At 45.0% G+C, this 9,955-nt stretch overlaps 1 long non-coding RNA gene across 1 annotated transcript in view; it reads right to left on the reverse strand.

The window, feature by feature from the left end:
* LOC125702307 (uncharacterized) overlaps positions 1-9,376 on the reverse strand; it is a 92,439-nt gene extending 83,063 nt beyond the window's left edge. The window contains exon 1 of the long non-coding RNA XR_007380519.1: positions 9,265-9,376. This is a non-coding gene — a long non-coding RNA (uncharacterized LOC125702307). The remainder of the gene's footprint in view (positions 1-9,264) is intronic.
* Positions 9,377-9,955: the final 579 nt, after the last annotated feature.

Below are 9,955 nucleotides of genomic sequence, written 5' to 3' on the forward strand. Positions count from 1 at the left end.
AAACATATGCTGGATGGGGCCCTAACAGATGCCATGACCTAGAGACATAGCCATGCACCAACAGCTGCATCTCTGAATATCACATTCAATTACACACACAGTCCCAGTCCCTCTCCTCAGCATGCTCCAGCACTCACTCCCCCACCTCTGCTCCTCCTCACTGACATTCCCTTCACATCTCCCTGGCCCATGCTACTCCTTCCTCAGTCCTTTACATAGTCTCTCTGCGGGGTTTTCTCCCCATAACTCCACATCCCCAAAGGCATCCCTGCAGGCTCCCATTAAACACCGAGGCTTCTGTAAAATGAAGACAAGCTTTTCACAATCAGAGGAGCCAATTTACAAGTCATCACATCTTTCAGTTGTCATTTATGCCCCTTCCCAGCTGCTCCAGCAAACACCCCTTGTTGGTTTTGTTTTATTTTCATGGTACTCATTTAGCAGCCGCATTCAGTATCTCTCCACAAAATTACACTCATTTAATTTCCCATGTGAATCTGTTGACTGTTTGCAGGGGTTCAAAACAGCAGCACTCCTACGTATTTCACAAGCACTTCAAAACACATCTGTTGGGCACTGATGGGAAAGTTGCATCTGAACCACAGGCCGTTAGCTCTTCCAGAGAGCACAGCTAACATGAAGAATTAACTTTTTGTTGAGATCTGCCTTAAGGAAAGGGACAGGAGAAAAATGGAATTCACCTTCACCACAATACCTCGCGTGCGAACTGCCAGCCAAAGTTAATCTAGACTCAAAACAAAGCCTTGTGCATTTCTAATAGAGCTCCCTGATGGGCTCCCTCCATTTGGACTACATGACAGCCCCAACTCCTACCCACAGCTCAGGTTTCCAGCTCCCTCTGAAATACTTTCATGATTCCAGACTTGATTTCAGCTTAAATTGTATGGACGTTGCAATCAACTGCATGAGCCACATTTTCAAATCCTATTTCACCAGCACCTGAAATTGGCTCTCCATCAAAACACAACTCAAGCCCAGGTCCTGCTTTTACACTGCCTTTTCCAGCAGACAGCCAACACTCCCATCTTCAAAAGTCATTTCATTCTCCAACGCTAAGCTTAACCTTAGGCTGCACTTAAAAAAATAAAGTATAAAACTCATTCTAATTGAACAAGTTGCCTTTTGCAAAACCGTTCAGGCTCCTTGCCCTGAACATGATCTTAGACAAACCTGGCAACGCCATCATAAAAATTCCTCTGCTAAGACATATCTGCAGGATATACACTGAAAGAAAAGGTATTTTATCCATTTGTCTAGTTGTTCTCCCCAGGCCAACGAGCAAGCAGCATTCTGTGAGGTTAGATTAGGTGGTACTTTTATGCTATAACCGAAAAGAATAAACTCCATGCTTGATTTCCACATGACTGCTCTTAAAATACATATTCTTTTAAATAGGGATAGATATCCTACAGACATGTATTGTATAGACAGAAATAGGTTAGCACAGCACAACATATGTTAAATGAGAACTATTTCCCACGGCAGCAAATGTGATCACATAACAGATCTGCAATAGGGCAGAGAAGAGCTGAGGATGAGTACAGTAAGCACACAGTAATTCACTTGGCATTCAATCCATCTACAGCATTTGACATGCTGCCTGCTGGAGCTCTTAATACAAGAACTGAATGACCAGCAAACTCCTCCTGTTCTGATTGCCCGGCCAGACACCTGAAAGGGGCCCAATATTCAGAGGGCAACAGCTCAGAGCTTTGCAATAAACAGCCTCCTCTCAAAAGCGTTGAATGAGGCATCAAAGCTGAGGCACACAACATCACTAATTGCTTGTGAAAATCTAAGCTTCAGTGCCTGCAAATGCTTAAGCACATGTATAATAGAGTCCTCCTGTTGACTCTGCGGTTGGCCTTGCTCGCATACGCTGGGAAGTTCCTGCAAATGAACAAGCTCGGGATGGGGGAGTGCTATTAATAACAGTAATACAGAGATCTGACATAGCCTGGGGCACAGAGAATTGCACAGGAAGGTGAGTTTAGGAAAAAAACTACCTCCTCCTTTCACAAAGAACAAATCTCACCCTGACAAATGCATCTCGGTGGAAAAAAAATGGGCAGGTAAACAAGTCCTGATTGAATTACATGCGACAGAAAACCTTGCATTCATTGTGGGAAGCTCTAGGAACCACTGCCCAGAGGTAAAAGTAAATAAATAAACAAAATCAGACAACTGAACACAAATACCATGAAATCCAAGAGAGCAGCACAAAGTCATACGATGTGCTCCCATACAGCCTGCCTTGCTGCAGTATTTCAGCCAAAGCAAAAAGGGAACAGACAAAAATTGAGAAATTTTTCCTGTCTAATAGTACAAATGAATTCAGTTCTGGTTGGACCATCACACAAGGGAAGTTCAGAACAAGAATGTTTCCTTTTGCCTTTCAAGATCCAACAGTTATTAAAAAAGAAAAGGGTTAAAGGCAGTACACAGAACAGTGCATGGCTATGGTAAAGCCCACCATCCTATCTGAATGCTCCCACCACGTCAAGCATGGGCCTCTTAGAGGAACTGAAGCACGGCACACCAGGAAGAACAGCCCTGAGACCAAATTCACCAGCAGTCTGCCCATCCTCAAAAGCACAGCCAGGACAGGAGGATGCCACGTAAAGCATAGGGGAAAGAACCCTGAGAACATCCTGCTGCTGGCAGGCAGATGGAATGAAGGAAGAGGGTATTTCCCACCTGGCAGAATCTTCCTAACAAATAATTGCCTCATTTGTAACTACTTTCATCACCTCCTTGCAAGGAATGGGAGGCAAGTTCCCAACTGCCTCACGCATCTGAGCTGCCAGACTCGCCCCAAGTTATAGAAGGAATCTGTTGCATAAGAACCAGAGCACAAACGCTGGCAGTCCTGGGCAACACACTGATCACCTCCCTCTGTGCCTTGAAGCCATCACAGGAAGATAAAATCATTTGGAGGTGAATGTCCCACCACAGCCAGGCCATTATAAATGAACTGGCCATATCACGACAGCCCCTCTCAGCTCATTTTGCCTCAGCTCAGGCACACAGTCTTGATGCCGCCTTAAGGGCTCTCCAACAGAGCAGCAACAGGTCACAATAAATCTTACTGAATTACCTCACAGTGATTCCTGTCTCTCTCTCCACAAACAACATCTACAGGACCTGATGGTACTTTCTACATGGCTGAGATCAGGCGCACTGAAATCATTCCTAAACGAAAGAAGCTAACAAAATTAAGTGTTCTCTGCTGACATGCACTGCAAACACTCCCCTACTAATGAGCCTTCTTGGTCTTCTCCCTAAAGCATCTGGTTCTGGCCACTGCTAGCAACAAAGTGCTGGGCTCTGTGGAAATCAGGTTTGACCAAGCATGGGAATTCCTATGTACCAATAAGCCAGCCTTTGATTCATGGCACATTTCAGATTAAAGTTCCAAGGATCTACAAGGGGTGAGGGAATTCTCTATTTCAGTCCTGAGGGCTGTGCTGATTTATTATTTCTGGCACTATATAGCACATTGTTTAGTTGAGATTGGCTGTTAAAATCCATACTTGTGAAATATAATATTCCTCTGGAAATGTTCTATTCTGTTTTGGGGTGTTGGGTTTTGGTTTTTTTGTTTGTTTGTTTGCTTTTTATAAAGTATTTTTATTCGGGGGAAGGGGCAGGAATGGTGGAATTAGCCTTGTAATGATGTTCTAAACCATTTCAGCTGGTAAACTCCGATAGGCTGCTGTTTTATTTCCATTTGGCCACTCACTCCTTCAAACAAAGCTGAGATGAGATCCTTGTGAGAATTCTGGCAAAATAATTATAGAGCGATGGCTGCACCTCTTCCGCAAAGAATTAAAGGCAATAATGCCAAAGGACTGAAGCACGTCTGGTCCTTGGTGTCTTCTCACTTTAGCAGTGCTCAGCAGCTAAAAAAGGGTAGCTAAACAAGACAATTTGAACTCCAGAATAAGCTAGAAAGATTCACAGTCACAGCCCCTCCATCTCTGGATGGCTGGAAAGACTGCTGCACAGAGAGCTTGGGAGCTCAGATAGGCACACAGTCACCGAAAATTATCTCCAGGGGTAGGCAGACAGCAGAATGGCAGATAACTCAAGTTTTTAAGCTGCATGTGGTGCCATGATCACCTGCAAATCACACTCGTTGCTAAATAATTAATAACTGCTTGAATTAATTTAGAGTACAGACTGGAAATCTGGCCTGACTGACGTACTCAGAGCAGCCAGCAGATGGAATCTAGCATGCCACAGGTGAGCTGCAAGCCACCATTTTCTAACAGTGACCACTGTCTGGGAGATTGGGTCAGGACTCTGCAGTACAACTAAAAGGCCACTGTTAGGCACTGGCCTCCTATGCCTTCAGGTTGGGTTTACCCAGAGAGGCCAGGGTCTCCATCCACCCCCTGCAACAGAGCAAACCAGGCTTCAGCCAGCACAAGTGTGAGCCTCTTCTGACACCTAGTGCCCACAGAGCTGAGCTGAGCAACACCAGTCTCAAATCACATCTACCTGGGACACCTCCAACCCCACATCCCCTGCACAGCACCCTGGCAGCCACAGGCACCCAGTGACACAGGCAAACAAGTCACCTTCATTCACTGCATTTTAGAGCTGTGTCAGTTTTCCAGGTTCACCTAATGTGTGCTTCAGGCTACTCAAAATGGGCTCTGTATATAACACAGACAAAAGTCACAGCTCCATAGAAGCGAGATTTGCTTTTGATTTGCACAGGACACAGAACCTTTTCCTCGTCACTCCTACAGGATTCTCTGGGTGTAAACACTTAATGGAAACGTTCCTGGAATCACATTTCCATGTGAACCCAAAAACATTTGCACAAGACAATGGCCTGTAGCTTTGCTGCATCCAAATCCAGATGTTTCTGGTGAGAAAGAAATAGATGACCTGAGAATTAAACCCAGGCCCCTTGGCTCCCCTCCAGATGCTCTACCAGCTGCTCACACCAAGTCCCCTCTGGTCAATTACTTTACTTGATGCTTCTAATCAACAATATTATATATGTGATGCTATAAACTTTTGTATTTAATATTAGCTCATAACTCAGCATCCAAAACCAGATGTTTTTGGTGAGAAAGAAATTGATGACTTATCGGAGGACTGAACCCAGGCCTCCTGGCTCATTTCCAGGCAGTCTACCAGCTGAGCTGCAAAGCTAACCAGTCACCTCCTGCTCCCCCTGCACCGCTTCTTTTCATGAAAGGAAAAGGATTTCACATCTCCCAGCGCAGCCTGCAGGAATATGTGAAAGATGTTTCTATAAACACTTCTGAAACAGTACAGCGCAACGCTGCTTTGAGGCAGGAGGACACGTCTTTCCCAGAGAAGGGCTTTGCAGAAGAGTTCCTTTCTTCCCTGAGAGTCAGTCCTCACTGAGGACTCGTGACAACTGCATGCAGAAGCAGCAGAATAGATGCCCGGTTTAAATCTGAACTTCTTCAGCATCCCCACGCTCTGCTGAGGCTGCTTATGAGACACCCTCTGTGCTCCTGCCTTCAGGACAGCTCAGTGGCACAGACGATGTAGGAAAATGCATACGCTCGAGGACTTAAAATGGATTTCTGCAGGGCCAAAAGGTGGAATGCAATCATTTCTGATTTATGGAAATCTTCTAAGCTCCGTCCCACCAAGCACTTAAGTAAGTGCTTTACTTCAAGCCCATAGTCGGAGCGTTTAATTCAGTGTAACCACTCGTGTGTTTAAAGTTAAGCACGTGCTTAAGAGCTCTGCCTTACAAGGTTATACCTGGGGAACGCAGAGCACAGCGCAGCTCTGGTGCTTAATTACACACAGGATGCTCTGTCACAGCAATCGTGTACTTCCTTGCTAAAGGATAGAGCATCGACTTCCTGAGCTCGGATTCACAGGGCGTGCTCTTAAATTACAGCTAAATAAAACACAATGAACAAGTAACTTCCATGAAAATCCAAAACCCTGAGTCTTAAGAGCTTTGTTTAGGATTAGAGACATCGACCACCACAGCAAGCATGCACATCTACAGATATTTGCCCAGCAGTCAGAGAAAAATGTTAAATTACTACTGCAATTGAAAGGAATCAGAAATACAGAACAGCATGCCACGATAATCTATTAGAGAATGAGGGAATTCCAACTTCCCTAATCAATAGATTGCATGCCTCTTCCAAGGAGAAAATATTTAAGAAATCGTGACCACAAACATGCAGGGAATTGGCAGTGGCATACAGAGTGTGAATACTATTTCAACTCTTTCTCTTTAATTTGCCTGAATCTTAAGACTTCACCTTAAATTAAGTGTAACAAAGCTTGTGATTTTGAATGCTACATCCTACAGAAGTCTGCATTTACTAGAGCATCTCACTTCATCCAAAAAATGAAATTCGGCAAAAGCTTGAATGGATCATACAGCTGATGGAGAAATAAATATCATCTTCAGTGAAACAGATTTCTAAACTTGGCTCTGTTCTACTTTGAATACTCTGAATTATCTCGCCAACATTTTCACCATCAAAGCAGCTGAAATCAACACTTGAATACAGTATTCTGACAAAACTGCAGTTGCATAGGTAACTTTTCATTAACAAATTCAGCTAATTGATGCCTGAAACAGTCCAATTCTGTTGAGTCATCTTTTATCAAAAGCTTTGCAATTTCTACCCAAATTGCCCCGATAGCTGCAAGATACTGGGGAGGTTGTATCATTCAGAAGATGTTTAACAGGAAGAAAGCAAAGAGAATCTGCATGGAGGGAGGAACAAGGAAAAAGAGAGGGAGGAGAGGGAAGCATGTTCAAAACACATACAAGGCCAGGAGGGTGGAGATGGAGGCACAGTGCTAAGACCAGCAGGTCATGGAAAAATTCCTGAGACCTCATACCTGGAGCCAGTACACTCGAGCAGCACCAGGGGCTGATCAAAGCACGAGCATCATCACATACGTTTCATTTTCAATGGCTAGTGCTAGTCACCGTGGGTTCAACCTTAGTGAGATGCCAAGACCTGCCAAAGCTGATGAAGAAACAACGGTACACAGCATCTCTCTGGCTGCTCTGCAATCAACAGCACTGCACACCCACAAAGGCAACATCCAAACAACTAAAAGCTTACAACAAAAGCACCGTAAAGGTATTTGCAAAGACCATCATTGCCCTAAGCAGTGCTCTAGGACAAAAGCACTAACTGCAGCACTGTAGAAACAAAATGCACAGCAGCACAGTGAACAACCAGCAACTGGAGGAAGCCTGAAGCCACAGCCAGGACAAAGCACAAAGCACGCAGTGGAGATGTTTCAAGATGCAGCTCACTAATCCAGTCTTCTGCAGGAAAAATAACGTTTCAAAGCCCCCCAGTGGCTCCGTTCTCCTTGCACTTTTTTCACCAATGTCAGTAAGTCTTCTCACCAGCACAGATTTTAGGTCAGCAGCCTCCAGCTGAGCTTTACAGTGCCTCCCTATTCTCTTGCACCTTTTAAAACTACACACAGCTCTTTCAAAACCTGGGTGCACCTGATTCTGACAGACTCAGCCTGTCTAGTTTTAAGCAATACCCCCCCAGAAAATACAACACAGCTTCTTCAGACCTTTCAGCAACCTGTTTTAACACAGGTATTTAGATACAATTATAAATGTTCACAAGGAGAATAACATCAGGGGAATATCTCAGAGTCAGTCCGTTCTGGTGGAAGGGCAACCTCAAGGGAGAACAGACTTCAGACACCTGGCCCTCATTCTGTGGTCTGTGCTGCAACACCTGTGGGAAAAGAACTATAGGAAGCTGCAAGAAGCTCTCAAAGGGCCATGAAACACCCAAGCATATCTGTATAAGGAACAAGCAGACTGCTGCATTGTAAATGCTGACATCCACTGGACACTCCTCCAAGTTTTCAATTCATTCTGCTGGTGCAGCAGTCCACCACCCTCTATTCCTCTCTTCACTCGTATGCCAAACACTGAGACAGGTGGGAGCCTGCATCCTCTGACAGCCCAAAGACACTGTATCATGTATCACTGTGTCCAGACTATGCTGTCTACTTTCAAATCTAAAGATCTGAGTCAAAACTGCTTGAAACACTGCTCTTTCTTAACATCAAAGTTCAAGGTGGAGGAAGAAGTGCAAAATAAAAAGAAGTATAGTAATCCCTAAGTTGTTAAACAGGAGTTTTTCCTATTTCCTCATTAGCTGGCTGCGTTTTCAATACCAGCACAGGTTGCCTTAATTAACCGTGAATGCACAGAGTCATTATTTGCAAGCTGTCAGCACAAGCACAAATTGAGAGAAAAACCTATCCCCTTCACAAACCCACCTTGACTCTCAAGGCTTCAGAGAGGAAAGTCCAGGCCTTGAACCAGACCTGGGAGTAAAATGGCAATGTGTCACCATAAAAACATGAAACATTCTGAGAGTTCATTCGTTTCCTTGGTTTTGCATATTAAACTAATATACATTTTATGGCACTGCATGAACATAATTCACATTCATCTTTCCCACAGATCCACGAAACATGCTCTGCAATACTGCTCTTAGAGCCTCGTCTCCTCCTCCCAATCTGTCGGATGTGGTTAAAACACAGACTGTGTCCGTAAATACAGTTGTTGCTCCATGTATTTTTTTAATCACTCAGACAGGTCACTGTCCAGGAAAGAGCAGCTGGAGTCACAGCTGCAGAACTCTCACTGATGTGACACCACATCATCATACTTGAGAGCAGAAGAGTTCTCTGGAGGAGGAAATCACTTCAGGGTGATAATTGAGCGGGGCTCCAGCAGACTTCTGGCATCTGAGGGGTTTTGCGCTTGGCAAGGTAAAGAGAAAAAAAAGCAAAGGCTCCCACCCAGGACTAACAGAGAGAATGTCAACACAAAATATACGAAATGCATAAAGGTATAAAGCTGAAAGGGAGATAGCAAGTCTTGAAAGGCCCAATTTGCTGCTAGTCTAAGGGGAGTTACTGGACAATCTCTTAAGGAGATTTATACCTCTTTCACCAGGAGGCACGTTGGCTCACACTTACATACAGTACCAGCCAATTAGAACAAACAAAGATAACACCTGAAATTGGGATTTCTTCAATGCTGCAGCTCCCCTGGGCCCTCCAGCAAAACGTGCAGTTTGCACACAGCGTACATATTTACTCCAGATAAAACCACTGTATTTACTTGGAACCAGCCTCTCAGGGACAGACAAAGCAACAGAGAAAATTGGGCTTTTTGCAAGCTTAGTCGTTCACAAAAGGAGAACAGAAGCGCAGCAGTACCTGAGACTCAGACCATGGCTCACAGCAGTCTTGCCAGCAGGTTGCTGGAACTTCGGCATGCAAAAAGCCACGCTGACCTCCAGCTCTACAGAGCCGCAGGCACCTTCCGGTCTTCCCTCCACCACGGGAAGAAAGGACCCCTCCCGCCCCTTCCTTTTAAGCTTGCAAAGCCCCGGGTCCAGTTGCCCCTTAACCCCTTCCTGGCTGCTTGGCAGCCCTGCCTTCTCAGTCAGGGAGGCTTCCAAGGCACATAAAGGTGGATTCTTCATGACTGCACTTTTTGGGGTACGGTCCTGGCTGGTATAACCAAAATTCAGAGGTTCTGCCTGCTTCACGTTGGGGGTTTGAGCTGAGTTCTCCCAAGAACTGAGGCTAGTATTGGTTGTACGTGGTCCTGTCCCTGCATGGCAGAGGAGGAAGGCTGCTGTTCTCTCCCTTGCAAGGTAAGCCCAGGCCATGGTCAGACAGTCTGCAATTTCATTGCAGCACAGACAGGAGCAGGAGGTGCAGCTGCAACAAACTCACTGACCTAATCCACGTTCACAGCCATGCTGCAACATAATACCTGGCAACTAGGGCTGAAGATAGCAGCAGATTAATTAGAAGACAAGAGGGATCTACACCAATTCACCATTTCCCGATGCAAAAGAGCAAACACTGCTAAGACTACTTAGCTTTGTTTAACTGGAGA

The sequence above is a fragment of the Lagopus muta genome, chromosome 18 (genome assembly GCF_023343835.1).
Source record: "Lagopus muta isolate bLagMut1 chromosome 18, bLagMut1 primary, whole genome shotgun sequence".
Lineage (NCBI taxonomy): Eukaryota > Metazoa > Chordata > Aves > Galliformes > Phasianidae > Lagopus > Lagopus muta.